The 27,693-nt window shown below is 31.9% G+C and overlaps 1 protein-coding gene across 6 annotated transcripts in view; it reads left to right on the plus strand.

The window, feature by feature from the left end:
- Asator (tau-tubulin kinase asator) overlaps positions 1 to 27,693 on the plus strand; it is a 552,963-nt gene that overhangs the window by 346,034 nt on the left and 179,236 nt on the right. The gene's annotated exons all lie outside the window — the stretch shown is intronic.

Raw genomic sequence — 27,693 nt, forward strand, 5'->3', positions numbered from 1 at the left:
TAAAAAATTATATCCTGGATGATAACCAATAAATAGTGAATTTTATAGGATTATGTCTGGTCTTCGAAGGCTACTGTCTCAGGGTAAGCTAACACATGACCAGCTTATTAGTAAAATCACTATTAATTTATTAGGTCAGTACGGCAAGTTTGTTAATTAATGGAAGCGCTCTTCCAATTAAATATAATAAATTAATTAATCCTCAAGACAATCGCTGCACCCTGTAAATATCATTTAATTGTATTCAGGGGAACTTGTACGGTGCAATTTTGCACAAAAGATTTGCATACTTGGAGAAAGAGGTCAAAGTTAGGAGAGCTAATAAATGAAATGGTAGCAAGAAGAACTTAGGGAACCTAAAAACACTTTAATTTGTGTAAGTTGCGTTTAAATACTATACTTCAATCGCACATCCTTGTACTCAATCAATTCAATTTGCGTCTGGTGTGCAGTTACAAAGTCTGTCTTGGCAAATAAAAGATCACTTTTCGTTAGTATCTCCTTTGACTGTGTCTTGTGCATTTTATTCGCTCATTGGAAGAATTTCTGATCATGTCCACAGGATACATTTTTAGCTCTTTTTTACCGATAAAATTTTACGTTAGGTAGTAAAAACGCTTGTGTAGAAGCAACTCTGAGTGAATTTAATTTTGTAAGCACACGTATTTGAGCTTTTTACATTCGAAATCTATTTTCGTATTGGCTATTATGACTGTCCACAATAGAATGAACTGTAGTGGTACTAATCGTACTTAAGCCAAAATGGCGTTACAACTAATCAGAAAAAAGACTATTCTTACTAATCTACAGTATTTTAATTAGTTTTTACGAGAGTAATTGTATTTTATTCAAAATTCGTATGAAAAGTATCTTTAGTTTGAAGCTTACAAGAATTCATGAACTGTAACACTTTAAATTAAACAATCCTACTTAAATGTTCATTTTTGATAAGAATATTTAAGAAGGAACTGAAGAGTTAATTTAAAAAAAAATTATCTTAGTATTATTCAAAGACAAATCACTTAACAGCTGTCTGATACGAAAAAATTATAACTTCTTTGCTCTCAAAAATTATAGGTTATTACTTTTTGGTACCTCACATTCAGAATCACTCACTCTCGCATAGAAACATTAGAATTCAGATACTAAGTTTGTTAAAGTTAGTGATCATTGACGAACAATTGCAATTATTCCTAGTAGTGGTAGAATAAAGCCTGCCTTCATAAATCTTAATCGTTGTGGAGCTGATTGTAACTAAGCTAAGATAACGTTACAATTTATGAGAACAAGAAAGAGAGGGAACTTTTTCGACCTCTTTTCGGGTTAAAAAGGAAAAGAAAAGTAGTCTTTTTTCCGATCAGCTGTAATACCATCTTGGCTTAAGTACGATCAGTGCCACCACAGTAAACTCTATTGCGGACAGTCATAATAGCCTATACGAAAATAGATTTCGAATGTAAGAAGGTCAAATACATGTGCTTACAAAACTCAATTCACTCTGAATTGCTTCTACATAAGTATTTATAGAACCTAACGTAAAATTTTATCGGTAAGAAAGAACTGACAATGTATCGTGTGGACATGATCGGAAATTCTTCCAATGATCGAATAAAATGCACAAGACAACGTCAAAGGAGATACTAAAAAAAACTGTCATACTTGTTCAAATACATATTAAACTAGTAAAGCACCAGTACAAAAGTCATGCGATGGAGGGGAGGCCTTGGAGCTCAGTGATTGTTCTCTCACAGCACAAAGTTTGGGCTCATCATAATATGTAGTAGATATAGTAGGTAAAATCATGTGTAGATAGTATATGGGTATAATAACAAACTTGTGTACATTGCAGTTTTTGCAGTGCAAGTCTTTTATGTCTACTTACGTTAGATTCTCTTATAGACATGTAAAATGTGCTGAAACTAAAAGCTTATGTTTAATTTTTAATATTATACGTAATCAAACTCGTAGATGACCTTAAAAATAGTTGAGACACAAAAAATTAACACTTTTAAAACTGAAATATATACATGCACGTTAGTATACGTTTATACTATTTACATACTATAAGCCTGGACTTTGAGCTGTAAGAGAACGATCACTGATCTCTGGGACCTCCTTTCCATAAGCTTCTTCAGTTCAATACTGCGTCATAGTGGATATGCACACACGACAGGTATGCTTGTACTTTACCTATATAAATACACGTATTTGAGCTACTTACGTTCAAATTGTTCCTCTCCAAAAATAGCTAAGAATAATTGAAATGTAATACAAATATTGATATGCAATATATGTTAGTTTTTTAAGTCTGAAATTATGTGACTCTTAATTTAAGACTAAAAATAAACTGCTTACTTTAAATCATGCATATATTTAAATTTCATATATATATATGTATTGAATCATTTCAATTATGTATACATGTACGTTTATTTATACATACTTACATTAAAAATCCACCAGTCTAAACGTGTTATGGCCATCATAAACTATGAATGAAGCATACCTTTGCACTTTCTCTCTTAACTCATTACACAAGTTTTCATTTTCTTTCATGGCTTTGGAGATGCGATCTTGAGTGAAGGCTTAGAACTCCTCATCGATGGTGATGATATTCTTGTATCCAAAGCAAGTGTTTATCATCCTCAGCTCTGTCACCATGTAGCTCCAATACTTCTCTAACTCTGATACGTTCCTTGCTGGGAGGTATATATTGTTAGCAATACGGTTGAACCCGACTAAGTCTATTTTCTAAAACAAACAAAAAATTCGATCATTGTATGGTTTAGTTTACAGTATACTAAATGAAAATAGCTACTCACTTCAAAGTTAATCTCAATCTCTTGGTAGATGAAAAGAATTTAAATATTAGTATCTTGCTGATAGGAGGGCTTGATCTGCTCTCTGGATTGTTTGACGTGGGAATGACTTATGCAAGCTGGTATACCTCCTTATGTAAGGCTAGCTTCTGCATTTATCTTGGAGGGGAACCTGATGCGTTCTCTGGCTCGTCTAGCGTTGGAAAGATCTCTGCAGGCTTAGGTACCTCCTGATATAGGAATATTCCTTCTTAAGAAGCTTTCCCAACATCTTTCACCTCCATTGACTGTTCCTCTTCAGTTTCTCCTACTTTTTCGTCTTCCTTTAGCAGAATTTGTGTTATTGCTTTATCTTCCTTGTCTATTATAAGTTTGTGCCCCTTAGGCAGAGTATTTGTAGAGTTCAGCAGCAGATGGTGTTTATTACCTTTTGGACTAAGAGCTATTTTTTTCTGTTTTTCAGAGTTCACGTCATGATATTTAGAACGAATGAGATTTTGCTCGCATGTTATTTCAGATTTGTCAAATAAACAATCTTTATAGTTCTTGAAACTTATTTCTGTCTTGACAACAGATTTTTTCACACCTTTTGCTTTTTTAATCAGCTTATCGTATGCACATGAATACAATACATTTTACAACGGAGACTGATAAATGTCAGCATAATTTTACCATAACACTCATTTTGATAAGTCCAATTAGTTTCTTATTTCTTTGACATAAATTAAAACAATCATTGTCTGCATAATCTGATGTATCGAACTTATCGATGTCTTCACCCATAACTTTATAAATGTTTTTATCTCGAATTCCGTAGACCAAACTATCAGTTTTTATACATAATAACTTGCATATACCTGTAAAACGCTACTTCATGTATGGATAATAAAAGTCTTAAATTAGTGTTTTTTATGCATCGAGTGTACTAAATCCAAAGTAGATAGGCTTTCTAATTGTGATACCTGTTCGTGCAAGTTGTATGTCTATAAGATTTTCAGCGAATATTGTACGGCTGTGGAAGTTCGGTTTAGCAATAAGGGTTTTCACACAGTTACGCCTATCTCATTTGTTAAGAAGCTTCACGTCAACTCTTTTTTGGTTCGTTTTCCATGGTCTTCCTGTGAACCGCGTTGATTAGTACTTTGAAGAAAATTTCTTAAACTCATTTTTAGCACTCTTTTTCTTCTCAGTATTCAAGTCAACGTTAGGCTTTGACCATGCACTATGATCGAATTTTAATGCTCTATATATTTTACGTAAAATTAATCAATATTTCAAAGCTCACTTTAAAGCTTGATAGTGTATGATACAACGTTCCTTACTGTATAAATAAGTCATTAGTTTCTTCTGTTTTGTACCTAGTGGTGTCATTTGTTTAGAATACATAAGTCAATCATTGTGGTCATTGTGTAAGCTCCACATGGAGAGAAGATTTGAAGGCTAGCTCCTCAGACCGTGGAGCAGCAGCATGAACAGTCCCTCGATGCCACCGAGTAGCAGGCACTCTATAGAAAGGAGCAGCTACTTAAAGAAGGGTAACAGCAGCCCAATGAGTGTAGTGTAGCAACGACCTTTTTTATTGAGTGATCACTGTGTATTGTGATGAGTTAGAGCGCCAACCTGCCACTCACGTATAAGATAAACTATATCATTTTTAATGTGCGATTGCACTGATATTATTACAATACGAATTTTTACGTATTTGTTACTTCAATAACCTTCTCCATTTTTTTTCTATTGTATAGAGACTTCTCAAGCAAAAATTTTATATGCATTTAGTAATAAGCATTTAAAAGAATTTCTGAAAAATTATCCATTAAAAGAGCAACATCGATTAGGTTTGTAACATAAATCAGAAGTATGTTAATATTTTATTTAACAAGATGTATTGTGTTCTGTTATCATACTTCTATGATAAGATTCTGTTTGATCTAGTTTTATATAAAACTCAACGTAAGTGATACTTGATAAAAAATTACTTGAGCTAGTAAGAATTATACATCATTTTTATCTATACGAAAAACATTCATAAAATTGGAACTTACTGTACCGATTTCAATACTTAACAAGTAGATTACAGATTACTGTTAAAAAAGGGTATGCTGCCTTACAAGTATAGATTCTCGATGACTGCCTATTTCATCTGTTTTTTCTCGAAGCGTCAAGTAGCTGCTACTCGATGGATAAGATAACTGCTCCTCACCTCCTTTGAGTCCCCTCTACTCAGTTTTTGAGGTGCTGCCATTTGACTGTGATCGCGCTGATGCTCCACGGCTTATGTAGGGCTAATCCTCAAAGCGTCTCTTCGTGCAAGAATACTTTAAGTTGACTTTAAAAATATAGCCGTAAAAGTAGTTATCCGGAACAGAAAAAAATTGAATCCATTTAGATCACTCGCTCATTCAAGTCCGCGAGATGGTAAAGTCTGCGTCATAGCCCAACTATGGAGATTATTGGCATCGTAGTACATAAAGAATTTTTCTTTCTTATGAGATGATACCCTCTGTTCATGTATCTATTATTTTTCTTCGCATACCCGTTACAACATTGACTTGTACCACTTCTTATACCTCTACTAATGAATGATAACATTCTTATATCGGTGAGAATCTCTAATTTAACTTGTGTATATTTTAACATGTAAAGCCAGGTATCGTATAGTAGTGTGCAGGATTAAGTCCATCCGAGCTTATGCAAGTTGTGTGAAAATGTTTGAATACATCTTGAAGCAATTATACGCCAATCTTCAAGTATAAATCTGAGTATTGACCAAGAAATTTAATATTGAATGTTTTCCATACATTTAAAGCATGATGATAGTAATTATCAGAGTTGTCGCTCTTAGTAAGTTGAGTATAAAAGTCTTCTTTACTAGAAAATGGTACATCTCTGAACTTCTCGAAAAAATTAACGTCATCATACGGAAAACACCTTTCCTTGGTTGTAACTTTATTTGATTTTGACTGTGACTATGTAACCATTTTGTGTAAATGCTCTCGAAGTTATATCGTATCTATGCAGGTAAGATGCTAGCTTTTACAACGATAATGGCATAAATCTGAGTGAGTCAATGAATATGAAATTGATATCACTACCATCAATATATTTTTTTAAAAATATGTATTATTTGTATTTTCAGCCATTAGTGCGAGCTCGACCCTTGAAATCTGCAGCCGTCGCTATTTCATTTATTATAACGTGAGAGTCAAATATAGTCAGGTTATGAAGTACAACAGGTATATATCTTGAATTCTTATAGTTAATCTTACATCTTTTATGAGCGGCTCCTTTAAGTTTTTCTGTTATAAAGCAGCGTTCTCTTACTTTTTTTCTATTTTTAAAGATTTTCCCACGAATATGACATGATTTTGCAATCGTAAAATTAAAAATTTCTCCATTCGTGAGATTACTTGGCTTTGGTTCCTGATACATTTGGTCTAATTTATCTGCGAAAATTTATCTAAAGTTCACTCTTCAGCAATTTTAGTTTTATAAATATTTTCTTCTTGTCTCTAGCTATGATAAATTGAGCATGCTCCGTCAAAACTGCACTCAATATAACATCCGACACTGTAGGCTTCATGTTTTTGAAATTTGTGATCATCATTTTTAATTGATTTTAAAAGGCACTGAAAGTCAGCATACGTATTATAAAGAACTTTTTTTCATAGTTAAAATCATTGAACTTGAGAAAACTTTGATCCTTGGTTGAAAGTCTCACTTTACACTTATTAATCACTACACAATCGATTTTGTGTTTTGAAGATTTATATTCAGTGTCGAATAAATTCAAACATCTATTACAAATAAAGCACTGACATTCATTGCTTGTTAATTGACTTCTAACTAAACGTGATGAACTTAATCCGCATAAAGTGGATCTTAATTTGTGGAATACTCATTTCACTAGCAGGTTCATTATGTTCTTCTATTTCTTTCTTATTTTCATTAGTGTAATCATTCTGAACGAGTAATAAATTTGCATGCTTTTTTTTTTTCACTGAAGCAATATAGCATGGAGCAACGTTTTAATTATTTCCAACTTTTTTGAGGATTTATAGGTTAACAAAGTTGAGTTAGTTTTGATACTGCATGTACTGATTGATACGGTCACTGTACGCTCTTACTAGATAAATAGCAGACAGTACTGCCTACATAAGACACTGATCATTATTGTTTTTTATATTAACACAAGCTCTTTCATTCTGAATAATATGCGGATTTTCAATATATGAACTTTCTTTAACTCTACTACTTTCAAAGTCATCTTTATGTGTTACGTATTAACTTAAAAGCTCAGCGTTCACTTTTAATGCACTATATTCTTAGATAACTGTTACAATATTTTCTTTCAATAGAAATTTTGTATCGTCTAAAAATAATTTAATGGAAAGGTGTGCAAGATTCTTAATAATACCTGATTTTATACGTTTATCGAAAGCCGACACAATATCATACCACTGCACAGTTTCTCTAGGTATTACTGATGCATCTAATTGTGCTTGTAACCGTCCTCTAGTTTCGTATAAAAATCTTGTAAACTTATTATTAATGCTTACTAAATAGGCTGTTTGTGCCGTACATGCTGGTCTTTTTGCTCTCGTTGATTTTGACATAGTAAGAAATTCTTTTAATGTAGTAATTACCTCTAAAGATAATTGCAGCCATCTACGTAAATCTGAATCATTGACATATATGCTAGCTGCATAATCTAATGACTGTAGCAACATCTTCACTATTAGTTTTAAGTTTTAAGTATTTTAAATCTGCCATAATGTATTCGATCCTTGATTCAGCTGAAATGACTCCTAGTAAGTTCAAACATAGAGTTATTAGAGTTATTATATCACACTTTTTATGTATAATTTCGGATGAAATCGAATCTTTCGCTATCTTAATATTATAAATAATAATAAATAAAGAGAAAGTGGAAGAAAGCCCCAACCAGTGCCCTCTTTCTATGTAGAGCAACGATATAAGGTATACAATTTAAGGCTCATTCTTCGTTGGCTTTCTCTTTTTAGTTGATTCCGAAGATTCTAATTCAAGATTTCATTTGCTGTTTATTTTCATCTTGATAAATCAGTTGGTTGTAATAGGTATGAAAAACACCTTTTATAAACGTTATAGAAAGGATTTATATAAACGTAGTATCTAGTCCTTTCAAGTCTCCATTTTTAAGTTTTTCTTCACACGAGTCTAATGCCGGTGAAGGAGGTGGTTAAGTTTTGTCTTCATTCTTAAATTTCTCTTTTTACGAATCTGATGCTGGTGGAGGAAGTGGCTCAGTTTTTCGAATCTTATCTGAACAAAGTGCATCTATTATTTTAATTGGATGGATTGAAAAATTCGATGACATTAGCGAAGATAATGTTGTTAAGGAAAGTACATCTTCGTCTGACAAATATTGACACCAAAAATCCTTTTCATTTATAAATATCTTAGGGAATAACCTTACGCTTACAATCACAATTAGGTATATTTATTAGTTAATGAAATATATTTACATAAAGGTACATCCTTATTTTTATGATGATACTCGTTGTTGTGCTCCTGACTAACACCAAGCGAATAATGATTACTCTGAGCTCAATACTGCCTTATATCCCTGCCCAGTTGAAGTGGGGAAACCGTGGAGATCCCTTGCGCATGCGTAGTAAAGCTCTCAGTCTCTGCTACTGCTGCTGTCGATGTGCTTTCAACTAACTCCAAACGAAGAACGACTGCTCCAATGCTCAGGGCTATCTTATATCCTTGTACGGCTGGAGTGGAAGTAATGTGCGCATGTGGGTAAGAAACATAAGGATTACCTAGAACATCTGAATAAGGAGGTTGCAAAGGAGCGGCGTTGGCTCAGTGGTAAGTATGCTTGTTACTGACACAACGCAGTTTTAGGGGTCGTGGGTTCGATTCCCGGTGAATGCAGATTTTTTCAAAAACTGTATTCATCGTTAAAAATTCCTATGTAACCCCGGCTATTTTGGGGCAGGTTTTTACGTAAAATTTCTCTTCAGAGTAATTCCAGGATTTTTTCCTTGCCCCACAGGTTTTCGGGCCTGGGCGAATGCGAAACAGTGTTAGGGCTATAGGTAGGGATTAGCGGACCCGATGCCAGGCGTCGGGCAGGGATCGCCGGCCTTACCGGTGAGGAGTGGTCCCTGAAACATGGGGCTTCTCCGGGGATGCTAATTAGCCTGGATCCGATGCTTCGGCAGAGAGCGCTGGCTTAATCGGTGAGGAGTGGACGTCCTGGAATATGGCGTCCTCTCCGGGGAAAGGCTACACAGTGGTGAGTGGATCCGATGTACCATTGGTGCAGTGAGTGTCAGCTTAACTGGCAAGGTGTTCCACTGGAGATACTCACACTGTGCCCATGTGTGTGGCAATGCACCCCCACACATAGGTGGTGAGTGGGTGGCCCCTGCGACTAGGCCAGTAGGCTGTCGTGGTAACCCGGTAGAAAAAAAAAGAAATAAACAAATAAATAAGAAGATTGCAAGCTGTAGAGAAGTTATTCGTGGGCAAGTCGTCGAACTAAAAGGGTCTCCTGGAGAAAGAGCAGCTTAAGCTCTAAACGACAAGCCTATAACACGACGAGGAAATTCTTTAAACACTCTACATTGTAGACCTGCAGGGCTTTGAGGTCTTCTTATTTTTTTCTAGGTCTTTCTAATATCTTGATCTTGAAGGAGACAGTCATCATCACAGTTTGAGAGGGTGTTACGCCTATAAATTACCAATTTCAAGCGCATTGCAAGTGGTCAAAGTTGTTACTTCATAAACGCTGGACTAATCAATGGTTAAAATCCCATTACTATGGGACTCCGTGGGTGTCTGGTTCTATAACTTGTAATACAGTAGTCTTTACCCTATAAAACGATATAATAAATACTAGGAAGATATTTGTGATAGGTTTGGAGAAGAAAAAGTTGCTTTGAAAAATTTTATACTATAAGTAAGGGTTTATGTATGATGATTAATCGTTCTGTCAACCTAATTTACATTACATTTCATTTCCAGAGCTATCTCCAACATAGTCTGGGTGCCAGGAGGGCTCCCGTAGCTTTTAGAGGTCTATAGCTCCACCAAGGTTTTCTTATGCAGTTTTATCACCTGAATGGTAATTTCAAGGGTGGAACCTTGAAAAACCATGCAAAAAAGTGATTACCAATTTTTATAAATAAATTTCAAAGTTGTGTTTTTTCTTATGAAAAAAATTTTTTTAGAACGAAGTTCTTTATGTCGCGTTACTCGGGGGGCTGGAATTTTAAAACCGACAGATTTTTTTTTTTTGGAAACGAAAGTAGTTTTACCCAAAGTCTCTGCCTTTCAAGTTTCCCCCCTTACCCCGTTCCCCTCACCTACTGTTCTCTACACACTTCCCCTCTCCCCGCTATATATATATATATCTGTCAACCGTGCCGTGTTACTCTTCTGCATACCTTTACCCACCATTCCACCTCACATTCCCAAGCAATTAATTTTCAAACCAATTACAATTTTATTTTCCCACAATAACTTTTCTTTTACTCTGAATTTTTTTCTTTTACAATTCTAAAAAAAAAAAGAAAAAAAAAACATTTTCCATTAAAGAGAATTGAACCCTCGACCTTCTGCACGTGATTCCAGTACCTTACCCACTCTGCTACAAGCGCTGCCGACTATGGAAGATCGGTTTCTTGTACTTATCGTGCGGTTCGTAACTATAATATTCCATTTTTATATGCATTCACTGAAACTACATTTAATTCATGATAAATTGTGTATTTGTGTTCAAAAAAAAAAAAATTACATTTGATGCATAAAATACCGACCGATTTTTATTAAACCTGAGGTTTTTTTTGGCATTACAGTAATACTAATAATTACTGTTATAAATAAATTATTTTATAAATAAATTATTAAAATAAACATATACGATAGAGTTGCACAACGTATCAATGGTTTTTAAGATTTTGAATTCGACTAACTAATTGTGTTACAATGTCACATAATTATATAAATTAAAAAAAAAAAAAAAGGGAATGAAAAAAAAGATTAAATATGAAAATAAGAAAGAAATTAAATAAAGGAAATACAAAAAAATATAAAAAAAATGTAATAAAATGAAATATGAAAAAAAATAAAACAAGAAATGAAAAAAAAAAAAAATAAATAAAACAAGAAATAAAGAAAAAAATGAAAAAAAATGTAATAAAATAAAATATGAAAAAAAAACAAAAAATAAATCAAGAAGTAAAGAAAAAAAAAATAAAATAAAATAAAAAAAAAAAACAACAAACCAGGGGGGATAAATGGGTCATGGGACCCACGGTAAGAACGAAGTTCTTTAAACATGAGATGAGTATAGACACAATTTCTCAAGTAACAAGGGGGTCGCCAGACCCACAGGAAGAACGAAGCTCTGTAATCGTTAGTACTGCATTCATGTTGTTTACTAAAACAAAAACTTGAAAAACGAATAAAACAAAACAAAACAAAAAAAAAAATAGTTTACTACTGACGATGGTTTAACTTCGTGAGAACCTCGTGCATAAATACAGTACTCACGAAGTTAAACCATCGTCAGTAGTAAACTATTTTTTTTTTTTGTTTTGTTTTTTTTTATTCGTTTTTCAAGTGTTTGTTTTAGTAAACAACATGAATGCAGTACTAACGATTACAGAGCTTCGTTCTTCCTGTGGGTCTGGCGACCCCCTTGTTACCTGAGAAATTGTGTCTATACTCATCTCATGTTTAAAGAACTTCGTTCTTACCGTGGGTCCCATGACCCATTTATCCCCCCTGGTTTGTTGTTTTTTTTTTATTTTATTTTATTTTTTTTTTCTTTATTTCTTGATTTATTTTTTGTTTTTATTTCTATTCTTTGGCATATTTAAAACAAAAAACCAATTGGAATGTATAAACCTGAACTCCACAGTTTTCGAGTGAAAAATTTCCTAAGTTTTGAAAAATTTAAATTCGCTTGTAAAAATTGTTAATAACTTTTTTTGCGTAGTTTCTTGAGGTTTAACCTTCGAAAAAAACCTTAGTAGAGCCATAGGCCTTAAAAGGCTACGTGAAACCCCCTGGCCCCCGCGCCCGGACTTATATGGATGAGATGGGGTGTTATTTGATAAAAAGCTTAAATGATGATAAAAGAATTTATTATTCAAACAATTTAAATTTACTAACGAAAAATCTAGTGTGTGCGAAAAAAAAATATTTACATATTGAAAAACTGGCTTATGAGTTACTGGTTACTGCCATTTTTTTAATTATAAGGAGAGTATGATATCAAGTTTTATGAAAGATCTTATAATTTATTGGGAAACAAAATATTCTTCGGCCAGCAGCGTACCTTCTTTCAGCATGCTTTTCATACGTAGAGATTCTGAGGGCAAAGGTCAAGAAACCCTGGGTCCAGATAACCGAGCCCTATGATCCCCGTTGACTTAGAAAAGTTAAACAGCAGATGTTTGCCGCTTACAAAACGCTAGATACAGTTTTTCAAATCATCGACTCACGGCCAGTTCTCCATCATTGAGAATAACAAAAAAAAAACTAAGTATCATCACCAGCCCTTTTCAGGGCCATTAGTAATCGTTGCCTTGATTTAACTATTGTCAATCACATTGGTCCTTTTAAGGGCTATTAAACGTTGAACTACTTTGCCAAAAAATATTTTTTTTATCAGAACTGCCATTTCAAACTAATGTCTTATAGCGAATTGCTACGATTCGTCCACTAAGGATCTATATTAAGCCAACCAATTATAAAACAAAGTTATTAATTTACTGTCAGCCACCGAGGGCAGAGCTGTTTGTCGTGAGTCTAGGAACCACAGCCACCAACGGCCCTCCAGACTGTGAGCACTTAAACCAGGGATTACCTTTCCTTCAACATTAGCGCTCAGCTAACTTGAGCAATCTCATCGATCGTTTTAATGACCATTTAACTTTGAACAGCTTTGCCAAAAATTATATTACAACTTAACAAAGTTTGCGAAAAACATCCCTTAGGGCTCGCAAAATTTTTTAACAATACCTAGAATTGCAAGAAGGCGAATTGGAAGGAGAACTTCTAATGCTTCAAATGTTTATTTATTTATTTTAGGCGTCGAGAAACTGACGCAAAATATTCATGGAAATTAGAATTGTATCATCCAAATCGAAAAACAATTAATTATTTAAGTTACAGATTTTTTTTTTATTATAACCCTAAGAGTGATTACTTAAATCTTCCAGAAATTCAAATTGGTGGAATGATTTCTATTTACACTCATTGTGGCGCTAAAAAATGGAGAGATAAAGCTTCAAGGCTTTGTTGCTCTGGTGGTAAAGTTTTCCTTAATCTATTGGAAAACCTTCCTGAATTGGTAAGTTGTCTGTTGATGGACAAAGTCCGCATTGCTTACAAATTTCTACTTCTATTTCATGTTTAAAGCAGAACCAATTTCCATTCGGTCAGATAATGTTCTAAAAAACTTTGATTGAATCACTACAAAAAGTTATGCATGATTGCAATCCTCTTATAAAAACTTTTTAGTCCAATTCTGACTTCCTAACAGTAGATGAACTTGAAAACTTAAAATTGATGATTCATGCTGACCGAACCTCTGTTGGGCAGCATCGAGGACAATATAATGCGCCCAGGGCTAATGAAGTTGCTGCACTTATAGTTGACAAAGAAAAAGGTCCTAGAGACATTATTCTACATGGTTGACATGAATAGTTAAGGCAATTTTCTGAGCTCCACCGATTCTACGACTTTTTGCAATATCGTCTTATAATTATTTTCGGAAAAAATGAATATTCTATTGATTGACCACTTAAGTCTTGCAAACAAAATTTTTTCTTGCATGCAACTCTACTCATATTGGTTTATGTTGAAAAATGATCGTATAGTTTACCAGCTTAATTATAAAAACTTACTCAATCAATTTGTTGTTAATATAATGGCAAAAATGATCACAAAGCTTTTGTTTTACTTGCGAATACATCAAAAACAACTGCGTGCTAAAAATTACATTTATCTACGAGATGCAATAAATAATGATAGTAACATTGAAGCCTCCAGTATAGGACAGTCTGTTATTTTTCCATCCTCATTCACTGGCTTGCCGCTATCTATGCATGAAAAAACTCAAGATGGAATGGCTCACGTACTTGCGTTTGGGCGTCCATTATTATTCATTATCTTCACATTTAACCCTGAGTAATTTGAAATAAAAAAATAAATTACACAAAATCAAAAACCTCCAGACAAGCATGATTTTGTTTCAAGGGTTTTTTTACTTGAAACTAAGAAAACTTATAGACTTCCTCACTAAGAAAGTAATGTACGGCGATGTTGATGCTTGGATCTATGTGTCGAGTAAAAAAAATGAGGCCTACCTTACGTGTACATACTTTTATGGCTTGAAACAGAAATTTAGCCAGATAAAACAGACAATATCATTTCAGCTGAATTACCAGATACTTAACAAGATTCCTCGCAATTTAATATCATTTAAAAACGTTTGATTCACGGACCTCGTGGCGAATTCAACATGTCTACACCATGTATGGGTAATGGAAAATACACAAAAAAGTATCCTCGAAAGTTTGTAAGAGAAACCTAAACTGCAGATGATGCCTACCCGACCTACCGTAGAAGCGCTCCTGCAGATGGAGATCATAGTTATATAGTTACAATTCGTGGTACAGATGTACAAATTGGTAAGATGGACGCTATATATATTCCTTAAAAGGATTTTGGCGTTTTTTCGATTTTGAAATTCACGTATAATATCCTACAGTTTTACATTTAGATGTCCACCTTATAAATTATCAAAGAGTTTACTTTACATCAATCAGCAGAATATTTAACAAGTTCTTGAAAGTCCGAGAAAAACGACATTGACTGCTTTATTGAACTTTGCATTATGGATGATTTTGCTAAAACTCTTGTGTATTCCAATATTACCACCTATTACCGATGGGATAATAATAAGTTCGTGAGAATAAAACAATGAAAATATGTTCCATGGTGGCCAGGAGTAAAATAAGATTCAGCTATAGGTAGAGCTTATACGATTTATCCCACCCAATCGGAGTGCTTCCACCTTCGAATATTACTCTAATGTGTTCAAGACCCGACTTCGTTTGAGTATTTAAAACCGTTAGTAATGTTACTTGTCCAACTTCCAAAGCTGCCTGCCAAGTACTTGGTTTATTGGAAAATGATGATCAATGGAAAAAAAAAACACTGAAAGATGCTGCTTTGTCTAAAAATCCATCTAAATTACGTGACTTATTTGCAATCATTTTAGTTTTTTGCGAGCAATCACAACCTCACATTTTGGGAACAATGAGTCACAGAGCTGACATTAAAGCAATGATTAAAACATTACAAGATTTAAGATCAAATCAGAACCTAAAGGGTGGCATTACATTTGCTTTTGCTACTGATTTAAGGCATCCGTTACCATTAATTCCGAGAGGAACAAGAGCTGATTTTATTCATGCCTGTTTAAAGTCATCATTTTTCTTGAATTATAACTCCTTAGTTACGGAAAAATATGAGAGCATATCTCTGTGAAAGAAACACGGAATTTCCAACAGTGCTGTTAAAAATTAGTAATGGCACGATGGAGAATAAAAACAATTTTATCACTATCGATCAATCCATTCAAAAACTGGTTACAACTGTCGATAATCTAGTTTCTGAAGTTTACCGGTGTAATGAAAATTTATCTAACAAATGGTATCAATGGTTATGTGAGAGAGCGATAATTTCACTGAGAAATGCTACTGCACAGGAAATTAACAACATTATTTTTCAAAATTTTGCAATTGATTCTCGAGAGTACCTTTTTATTGATTCAGTCATTGCAACTGAAGATATTAATAATTATTCCCCGGAATTTTTTAAGTCCCTAACTCCATTAGGATTTTATTACATTTCATATTTCACTGGTGTAGGAATTGTGTTAAGTATAGTGGGTTGTCATTCTTAAGCCTATTTTACACGTGCGATTTCTCTATCTCACAGTACCATTCTTTCACCAAAAAAAGCAATTTCAGTATTCTCATGATTACAGAAAGGTATTTTAATTAGCAATCCAATATTTTCAGATTTATCACCTTTCGGTAATAATGTAGAACTAAAAATCTCTTGTAAAAGTGGAAGAGTTGCGATTGATTATGAAATGTATGGTTGCTGTAAATGGTGTTAGTAGTGATAAAAGTTGAGCTGCCACTGAGATAAGTAATATTTTAAATAGAGAAGAGTATAATATACTTGATTATCAAATAGACTAAGCAATAATAGTATGGTTTCGAAACCATCTTTCTATTTGCGAACTGGAGTGTAAGAGGGTGTTTTTGACAAGTTAGACTTTATGTTAAGTAGTTTATAATTAATAAAAATGTTAAACAAGAACTTGAAGAGGAAATTAAATATAAAATCGTCGATGAAGCAGAATATGCAGAATAATGCAACCAAAAAAAGATATGAAATATTTTAAATAAAAAAAAAATATTTTAACAAACCTGTGTGATCTTATGCACACTACTCATGTAGGACAATCTATTGTTCTGAAAATTTCTCATAATGTTCTAATGGCGTCATCGCTGTATCCTGATATTTAATTATCTCTTCTTCAACTCTATCTTAATATATCAAACGTGACACACTCTACGAACATTACGAAATAATCCTATGCATTATTTTTATCATAACCCTACCAAAAAAAATAAAAATAAAAACAAACACTTACTCAGGGATGGTGCTCGCACTTGATATCACCACGATGATGTTACGTGCCCGAGTAGAGCAGCAGCTGCAATAGAGGCCAATGACAGCAGTAGCATGTTTAGTAGCAGCAGCAATCAAGAGCAGCGCTGACGACATACTATACAAACATTGCGAAATAAACGTATGCTTTACGTTTATTATTTTGTAACCCTACACTAAAAATTAATACAAACACACATACTCGAAGATGCACAAACCCAATGGCAACATGAAGATAACACGCGAGAGTATCGTCGATGATACTCGAGAGCGGCTCTGACGACACTAGCAGCAATATCGCACACATTTTACGGCAGCACGATCACAACGCAAGAGAGCAAACACCTGAGAGCAGCAAGTTCAGCAATAAAACTGCTGTGCGCCAACAGCACCTATGTGCTGTAGGCTGTTACTACGCAGTAATATGCACAGTAAAGAGTGGATGGAGTGGAGGTAGTGGGGTGCTGGGTGAGAGGTAGTAGGGACTCTTACTGCGCAGTAAATAGTTAAGGCAGTTGGAAAAACGGGGCTTTCAACTCGTGGGGCATTTGTGGCTGCCAGGCCAATAAAACCACGACAACGATTCTAATCCCTACAGTTTACCTACTTAATTGTATCAAATATCATAAGTATAGTCGTTAAGATTCACATTTAATTACAATGTCGTAACAGTATCACAGCATTTAAAAAACATATAAGTGCACTGGCCATTAAATTATTTTGATAAACAAACTTTTTCACTTTTCTCTTACTATAAGAATGTTTTAAGCTTAAAATAAGTTTTTTATTTATTTTTTGTAACTCAAGATACGTTATTGTATGTACAAGGGCCTATTTATTTATTTTTCATTAATACTATTTGATACTGAATATCAATAAGAGGACTCCAAGAACAGTGAAAATGATACGAAGAATTAATAAACTCTAAGGGCTTACTGTACAGTCTTTTATTCAGTTGACAACGTTTTGACTGCACTTAAGGCAGTCCTTTTCAAGTCTCTGAGTTAAAATAATTATAATGAAAACAAATATTAACAGCTATCATAGCTACCATAAACTACAAGTGTAAACAATTGAATAGAATAAATGAACTTACAAATTATGTAGAGCAACGTCCACTTAATATTAAGTAATATATATATCTGCTCTAATATAACCGACTGGCTTTTAAGCTGTCTGAACATAATCTAATGTAGGACTAGGTACATGCAAGTAACGACACACATGAATATCGAAAGATTGTATACATGTATAAAACGGCGCGAATTCAAACACACGATAAAACTCTATTTGTATTTTTAATTATTTTAAACAATGTTTGATATAATATTTAAGTACTGTACTTAAGTTACTTGTGTCAGTAATCTTATTTACAGTATTTAACTTAGTGATATATACCATTTCTGATATTAAACGTCTGTACTGAATCGCAGTCGAAAGTGTGGCCATAATCTCTCATATGTGTATACACGACAGACGAATCTTTCTCGTTTATACAATCGCGTTCATGTTCTTTCGTTCGAGTATCAACAGTTCTACTAGTTTGTCCCACATAATGTTTATCACAATTTTTACACTTGACACCATAAACGGAACACACTTTGTCGGTGGTGTCAACGCTATCTTTTCCTAAATTATTTAAAAAATTAAATTTACAAACAGATCTGAAAATTACTTTTATATTAAACTTATTAAAACCTTTTCTAAAAATTTTATCACAGTCTTTTATGTATGGTAACACTACAAAATCTTTAGGTAAGAAATTCACATTATCACATATGGTCTCGCCCGTAGATTGGAATTTAATTTTTTTCAAACGAACTTTTGTGTATTTAGTAATAAATTCTATCGGATGGTTCTTAGCCTGTAAAATAATAAAAACTTTTTTAAAATTTTGTTTGTAAAAAGATTCATCAGATAATTTAATGGCACGGTCAACCAAGGAAAAGACGACACCAATTTTTAGAGATACAGGTGAATGTGAAAAATAATTCAAATGTGAGTTTGCGTGTGTATCTTTTTGAAACCAATTCGTTTTAATGTTACCTGAGCTATCCCAATGTAAAGTTGTATCTAGAAAGTTAATAAAATTATTCTTGGGTTCTTCTATTGTAAAATTAATGTGACCATCAAATGAGTTTAGAAATTGTAAAATATCCTTGGTATTGTTTTTTGGAACACAAGCTATAATATCATCGACGTAAATTTTAAAATATGCAATTGGAATGGGGCTTGTAAAAAGTAAATCATTAATCAAATCGTGCATGACTAGTTCTACCAATATAGAACTGCAAGGCGATCCCATGGCAGAACCAAAAATCTGTCTGTAATATTTATTGTTAAAGACAAAAAAATTATTATTTAGTATAAATTCAATGATGTCCAAGAATACAGTCAATGATAAATTAGTTTTAAGAGTTAAAATATGCCAACGTCTTTCTATTGCTTGTTTAACTGATTCAAAATGTATATTGTTAAAAAGGGCTACTACATCAAAGCTAACTAGGCAAAAATCGTTTGGAACTTGAAACTGAGAAATTTCTTTTGTGAATTCAAAACTATTTTTTATATTAAATTTTGATTGTGGTAAATTTGTCTTTAAAAAATTTGATACCCATTTTGAAATAAAATAAGTTGGTGAATTAATCGCAGATACAATTAGTCCAATCGGCTTATTTTCTTATGTATTTTAACTAATCCATAACATCTGGCTAGATTGCACTTATCCTTAGTAGTAGGAAAAACCTTTTTTCCATTCCCAAGCAAATCACATGAATTTAATCTATTATGTAAATTATCCAACCTACGAGCAAGACTTTTCAAAAGATTAGATCGTACAGTTTCATAAACATTTTTATTGCTTAGACTATCTTCAACTTTTGTGATATAATCATTCTTATGTAGTAGAACAAAGGTTGTCAGCTCTAGTAATAATCAAACTATCATTATTTTTCAAAAAGTTGGTGCTCTTTTTTAACATGTTCATTATATAAATATCTATTGGATCCACAGCTCTACCATTTAGCTTATTTTTTACAAAATTCAAAATATCTACTTTTAATTTATTATTATCTTCTGGCTCTTTGATAAATTGTTTATTTAGACTCTTAAAAAATTCCAAAAAATTTTGTTATTATTGAAACTATTGTAATTAAGAGAAAAATTAAATTTACAGCCAAGGTTTGAAATGAAAGCAACTTCTGGTGGGATCTCTAAATTTGTGAGATTATGGATCCAACTAGATTCAATACCAATAATCTCATTTTTCTCTTTTCTATCATTGTATGAATAAAGGCTTACACTATCAATGTCATCTCTAGATTTAAAATAATGTACTCTGTATTTTCTATAAAATAATGTATCAAATTTATTCTTTATCACATACTCAAAAGTTGTAACAAAATGTTTAATTTTATGAAAAAAGTATTCTTCATAGTGCTCAAATTGTAAAATGCCCAATCTAGAAATCAATTTTCTCTCTAGTAATGTAATGCAAGATTTGAGATAATTTTTATGGGTGTTTATGTCTGAAATTTCTAAACGCAACAACCGTGACTTAATATTTAAAATAAATTGTTTTGACTGACGTTTCTTACTATGACTATAGTCCTACACCTAGTCCTACATTAGATTATGTTCAGACAGCTTAAAAGCCAGTCGGTTATATTAGAATAGATATAGATATTATTTAATATTAAGTGGACGTTGCTCTACATAATTTGTAAGTTCATTTATTCTATTTAATTGTTTACACTGTAGTTTATGGTAGCTGTTGTAATATTTATTTTCATTATAATTATTTTAACTCAGAGACTTGAAAAGGACTGCCTTAAGTGCAGTCGAAACATTGTCAACTGAATAAAAGACTGAACAGTAAGCCCTTGGAGTTTATTAATTCTTCGTATTTGATACTGATTTTTTTCTGCATACATAGTTACAATATGCAGCAGTAATGGAACACTGCGATCTTGGCGCTCATTGGTCCAAAATTCTGTATGGAATGTTAATTGTTCTATGTTACCATGCGGAATATCAGTGTAATTTTCTTTAAAGTAATTCCCCTTGAAAATTATACGTTTGTGCCAATTTTTTTTTTTCAACCTTCAAAGAACAGAAAGAAAATTTGTAATCTTATTCAACTCTTCCTTCGATGCCATCTTTGTCTTCTTAATAACTTGAAAAAGTTTTCGAAAAAACTGCGTTATTAATTAAACGTGAATCACTGAGTAAATTAACAACACAAAAAATAAAGAAAAACGCGTTATGACTGTATAAGATTTTGTTTAGCTGATTTTTTGGTTAGGTTCTGTTATTTATTTTGCAACTATTTCAGACATTAAGCGAATAAAAGTCAATTATAACGTATTCTACACCTACAGTAAATTTTAACATCTTATTTTTCAGATAGTTAAAAAATAAGAAATAGAAATAATTTTTGGCTTAATCCTTTCGTAGAAAATACGAAAAACTTTGTTATTACTACAACACATGAATATAAATCTACAGTAATAATAAACCAGCTGGCCCTCTCGGCTTTGCCGAAGATTCGCTGAATGGAGCTACTTGTATTACCACGCAATATAAGATATTTTTAGTTTATAAATACCGTAGAATTTTGCATGAAATCTTGACACTTCTTAAAATAAAAAAAAATCCTAACTAAAAAAATTTTTGCTTGCAACTTATGCAGTTGTGGTTAAATAAGAAGCTTACAAAATGTGAAAAAATTAAAACCACGTTCCTTAGCGTGGCTCACCAGTAAGCTAAAAAGTCTCACGAACTTGATAAAATTGTGAGAAGTTATTATTGAAGTCTCAAAGTACTTAATCACAAAATTTCATACCCCCTTAGCATGTCAAATTCGGCGAAAACGCTGTCGGAACATCGTACTTGCAGGCTGGTCGAGAATAGAAAGGTTATGGATTCCTATCGAATCCATGTAAATATAACTTCAATCACACTCACGACAGTAAAATAAAAATAACAGATTTGTAGCCAAGATCATGAGATTTTTTCTCGTAATCAATAAATGGGGTGTCAGCGTAGATTTTATTAAGATATTCAACGGGGAAGGTGACTGTTGGTGGTTTTATTGTGAATATGGACGCTATATATAGGTATACAGCTGAGGCTATTATATGTAGCAGGCACTATACAGAGTCTGATGCGCATTGCAGCGAGAGAGAGCGCGAGGCCGTGATACTACTACTGCCAACAAACCCGCTGGTAACAAACCATTTAAAGCTAGAATAGACTTGTTGGCTTCAAGAAGCACTGGTGAGTTAAACCCTTATTTAACTTTTCAGAAAATCTGACGGACTGGATATCTTAGGCTGGTCTTTTCTGGCCTGCTGATCTAGTACCAGAATGATGGGAAGGAAAACCGCAACGTTTTGAATCGTTGAAACTATGTATAATGTTTTTTGACAACGTCTTCTAGGATAACGCTGGTGACCTTAGTGTCCAAATCACCTTTTTTTGTAAAACTCAGTTATTTTAGCGGTCTAAGATAGATTTTTGGTTTGTGTGTGTGCCTGTTGAAGACTCCTTTTCTCGAATTTGCATCTCCTTTATAGCTTTCAACGTATTACCTAACGATAGATTTTCCTTAATAACACTGCTGCATTTTTTTGAGTCCTTATGAAACAGTTACGTTTCAACTAATATTCAGAAAACTTATCTAGGTTCACTCAAAATGCAGTTTGACATTTATTTTGTAAGCTTATTTTTCTCAGTAGTTTTATAATTATTTGATAACAGTTTCTACTTTAGTTATTTTGTAAAAATGCTTTACAACATTTTCAAAATTTATTAAAAGAAGTTGTCGTAAGGTGATCATTTTTGTACTGACTTCACGATTTCTAAACATTTTACCAAATTACGACTCATTAAAATTTTTTTATTCAATTTTGCTAGAGATGAATGTTGAAACTTCTTTAAATAAATTGAGTAACTTCCTTCTTTATTAGAAATCTTGAAAACAGTGCATTTTCCGACTTGAATTGATACGTTAAAAGGAAAGAAGATTTATTAATGGATCCGCTAAAGGTTTGGTAAAGACATTTTCTTCGGTGACAAATTTATCTTTGTTCACATTTTTGTATTTTTCTCTTGAAGTATTGCGAATTTTCCAAAAAAATTTATATATTTTTGTATAACTCTTGAATAACTGACAAATGTGCTACTCTAACTGCCACAAATCAATTGGCGTTGCGTAGTATTACTAGTTTTAGAATATACTTTGAAAAGACTATAAATAGTCTGTTTTTTGGTTTGATTTCAATTCATTTGTACATACTTACTATAAAACTGCTGAACTACTATCTTTTATAAGATGTACCTCATACATTTTATTCGTATCCAATACACTGTAACTTAATGGATTTGAAATGATAAATTATTTTTATGTAGATTGGAAGCTTTCTAACATACGAATTTTTTCGATTAATCAAAATTTATACAATATTTCATGTAGCAACTTTTCTTTACCCCACAGAATATAATAATAGTCAGTGTATTCTGCATGATTTTAAAAATTAAAAAAAAAATTTGTTTTCTTATCCTCTACTCGTTCCGTTTCCTTTATATTGCTTCGTACTTTTTTTATTTTTTACATCCAAACTTTTTTTTTCTCTTTAGTGGTCTTCTTCCTTTTTATAATGGTTTTATCGAAAACATAACGAAATATGTTCCGATGATTCTTACATCTATTATAATGCAGTTTTCTTGAGGTTGAATACTCGATACTGCATAAGTCACCTACTACTGCAGTCTACTTCCCAACGCTTATTATATGACAATACTGGAATTCCAGTTTTCTGCTTTGTAAAAAAATTTTAATTTATCTGACGTAATAAAGCTTGATACAAAATTATGACTATTATTTTAACAAAATCTTTAGGTGGGCAAAAAATTTATTTCGACTCTAAAGGCTGGTGAATGTGGAACACAGAAAATTTATTTAAAGTCATTTTTAAAATATAGAATGAATGTGTTATACAAAAAATGATAAAAGAAAGTGTTACAAGGATGATAATGGGACTATAAATGTAGAATAAGGTATTATTAACTTATTATAACAATTCTGGGTCAAATTCAAAGGTTTCAAGTATAAGTTAGCTTTTAGAAATACTTATCTTAATGTATAAAATGTACGAGTATTCTTTTTTATTTTCTAGAGCATATGGTACAGTGAAATGCACTATTTTCTTTGCAGTGATATTAGTGTTAACAAAAATAATTATAAAGTATATTAAATTTTATAGATTAACGAAATATAGGACAAGGCAAATTTTAAATCTAATACTTATATGAGCTTAATAAATCTAACTTTATCTAAAGCTTAAATGCAGAAAGCAGGCTGAATCAATACAAATTTCAGCATTGAATTTATGTTCCATAAATTTTGATTCGATTCCGAATCATCGCGAAATGAATGCTTACTTAACATTTATTCTGTAAACTATCATCGATTCTGTATTAAATCAATGCTGATTGCACAATTAAACCCATACTGATTTAATCTTGAAATAATGCTGAATCGACATTTCGTCGTGAGCAATTACATGTATCAATAAAATCAATTTATTTTTAGCTATTTTACATATCTCATGCCTTATTTCCATTAACATTATAATAATATCAAAAACGTATGAATTATTTTTTAAGTAGAACTCAGAGCTTCTTCGTATTATGAATAAAGAAGACAGATATGTTTTTACGTTATTCATTTAGTTCTAAGTGTAGCTCATTATCCATACTAGCCAGGCTTAGGATTCGAGTGAAAATGGGGGTCTTCATTTTCTAATCATGAACTAATTTCATAAGTAGTGTATAAGTACTCTCTATTGTTGCAGTCTTAATCAATTTTTTTCTATCTATTTGGTATACATTTTCCAATAACAAAGTCTTAAGAACATTATGAGAGTAAAAAGTTTTTGTTACTAATATTAGGTATTTTTCTGAGTTGTACATAACATATATTGCTTTATTATTAATCTTTATTATCAATCGTAGAAACATGATACTATAAAATTATTAAATAAAAAATTTTATTCCATCTAACACATACTTTATCAATAATTATGTTTTTATTTCCAAGTTATTTTATTAGTACTGTAGTAAGAATTTAAGTTTTAATAAGTTATTAATACTCTTATGTCTTTTGCAGCATCTATTTCCTTAAATTACTTTTTTGTGGAATTATCAGGTATCGAATAATTTTTTGAAGTTAGTTAAGCGCTTGAGTTTGTCTTACATAGTTGATTAATATTCTGCCTTTAATAACTTATTTAATTACTAAAATTATTTGTCTTAGAGTTTACAGTATAGGACATCACAATTTCATTAATGAAAAGACGTTACTGTTACCTAGTTTATGTCTTATTTAAGTTTATGTTAGAAATATGAAATTAATACTTTATTTTTAAATAAGAATCATGAATCTTATTTAAGAAGCTTTCCAGGTGTTGTAGTCGTATTTAATTTTTTTTTTATTCATTCAATATGTGTTTTTAAAATAACCAAGTTTAAACCAATTAATAATAGCTGGGGGCGTTCCTAAAAATTTTTTCTATTAATTTTTTATATTGTACTTTTATTGTTTTGTTTTATTTAAAATAAATATTGCTTTGACAATTCATAAAACAATGAGGAAATATTCAAATAAAATAAAGAAACTATTTTATCTAACACATGTTTAATTTAACATCATACTTGATTTTCTAAAATGTGGAACCAATACGTGCATCATAATTTGAGCTTATATAAGTCATTAGTAATACTTATTTAATATTTTGTAGTCGTTTTTTAATTCTATCTAATTTTTCGGTAGATTGTTAGGTTTTAAACAATGTTTTGAGGTTAATTTAGTATCTGACTGTTTTCTGATAAATTTTCTTGTATGTAACTGTTGGAATAAAACACTTAATGAAACTATTAAGGGATTGTAATGTGAGACTCACATATACATCTCACAGTTTGTGCAGACTAATATTGTTACGTTATAGGAGTATATGCTTATTAACTTCTTAAGTCACGTGGCTCGTATTTATAAAGTAACATGGGTTACAAAATTAAAGAGTTTATACTTTCTGAACTCACCACTTCAGTCTTAGATAAGTGTCGTTTTGTTGTGATTAAATGGTAAAATTTTGAAGGTATGCAATAATAGAGTAGTGGAGTTAAATGATTCAAAGTTACAAAAGTAAAAAATAACAGCATTCAAAGTTTTTGAGAGTTTAGATTAAAGTATCGAGTGTAAATATTTTGATTGCTGCTTTGCAAGGTATTTGTGTTAGAGAATACTAAAGTTATTAATGTATCAGATTTTGATGATAAGCTTATTAGGTATTAGGTCTTATGCTGTATGGATTCAGATTTTGGAATGAAGTGGTTCAAACTTATAGTATGAAAGTGCCGAAAATTTAGGATTAAATTGTTGAATGTAACTCATCGTCATTATGTTTCAAGTTGGGTATGAAAATCTTAGGGTTGTGTATTTAATTTTTCGCATCTTTGAGGATCGTACTGGTAGATTTAAAAGTAATTAGATGATATGCGTACAGATATGCAAATAAAGAAGTGATGACTAAGTAGGTGTCAAGGTTAATATTGTAGTAATTTTAAAGACGAGATGTCACAAAATCTTAAAAATTTCAGGCCCTCAGAGAAAAACTGAAAGGTGCTGAATCAATTCTTTTGATCCAGATTTGGCTTCGGAGATCCAAAGTACATGAATATACGATAACTTATTGAAAGTACAAGCTGTTATTTTATAAATCTGCATCATCAATTGTTATTTCAAATGATAAATGAACGTTGAAAAATGAAGCTTCAAGAGAAAAATGGTCAAAAAAGAGAACTGTTTACATATTTAAAGGAAAAAAAAAAAAAAAAAAAAAACAATTTAAAGAAACTAAAACAAATGAAATATTTATCTATTAAATATGAAAACAAAATGAAGGTATGGGCAAAAGAAGTCTTATATTTATAATTAGAAAGGTCACAATCTTAAAAATTGTCTTAATATAATTAATATGGAAAATTAAAATTAAAAGCAAAAAATAATTAATTTTAGTGATAAAATGTTGGAAGTTGCAATTAACAAATCTTAAATAATTACAAATACCTTGAGTTCAGAGTAAGGTAAAAAAGGCAATTAAATGTATTAACAATCTAATGAAGGTAAGAATCAAAATCAATGCAGAAATAAGTATAGTAACCAAAAGAAAAATTTAAAGACGTTAATATGCTTGTTTTTGTACTAAGGGTATAGAAAAATGTAAAAAAAAACATAAGTACAAATACAAGGGTCTTGTACGAGGATTGGCTTTCACCAAGGTGACACATTAAACTTTAAAACTTAATTAAAGATTACTTAGTAGACAAAAAATCCTTACATTAGAACTGAAAATAATTTTTTTTGTAAATAAAGAACAGTTTTGGATATGAGTTTCATGTAACATGTTTTAACGTAGTTCTAAATATTAGACTCCTTCACTTTGGGGCAAGTATTTTAAACATGGACCATTTTAAATTTAGATCATGTAGTCGATCAAGCACATTAAAAGGCTATTGACTATGTAAAAAGCTGCCAGCCTTAAAAATATTTGTTTAATCTTGTCTAGCAGCAGGTGGTTGAGCTTTGTCATCTACTCCTGAATGAAAATCTTCAATATGTGAGTTCTTGTTAAGTTATTGGCTTCTAGAGCCTGGTGAGGACTGTTGTGTCATACAATTCTTTGCCACTTATGACCGTTAACTCTGACTAGGATTGGTCTAAATATCTAAATAATGTCTGTGCAACACTTGAGTAAGGTTTTAATCTGATTACAAGTACTTTTTTCAGTCGAGTTTCAAGGATAATCAAACCATGTATTGGCCAACATTTGTTCGATGGATGGAATCAAAAAAAGCTATTTACACCGAATATCTTTCTTTAAAGAAACGAGAAAATCGTAAAAATTTTCTATTTTCTAGAAGTTTTACAGCTCAAAATTAAAATGTCTTTTTACAGGAGTAGAATCAGCTGCCGATTAATTTTCAGAGTAGTCACAAGGCAAGTAATCCGTTGATTTTTAAACCATACTTGTGTAGCAAACGAAGGCTTTTAGAA

The sequence above is a fragment of the Copidosoma floridanum genome, unplaced genomic scaffold, assembly GCF_036245765.1.
Source record: "Copidosoma floridanum isolate Cflo_tuat_1 unplaced genomic scaffold, Cflo_Japanese_pri ptg000020l, whole genome shotgun sequence".
In the NCBI taxonomy this organism is placed as follows: Eukaryota; Metazoa; Arthropoda; class Insecta; order Hymenoptera; family Encyrtidae; genus Copidosoma; species Copidosoma floridanum.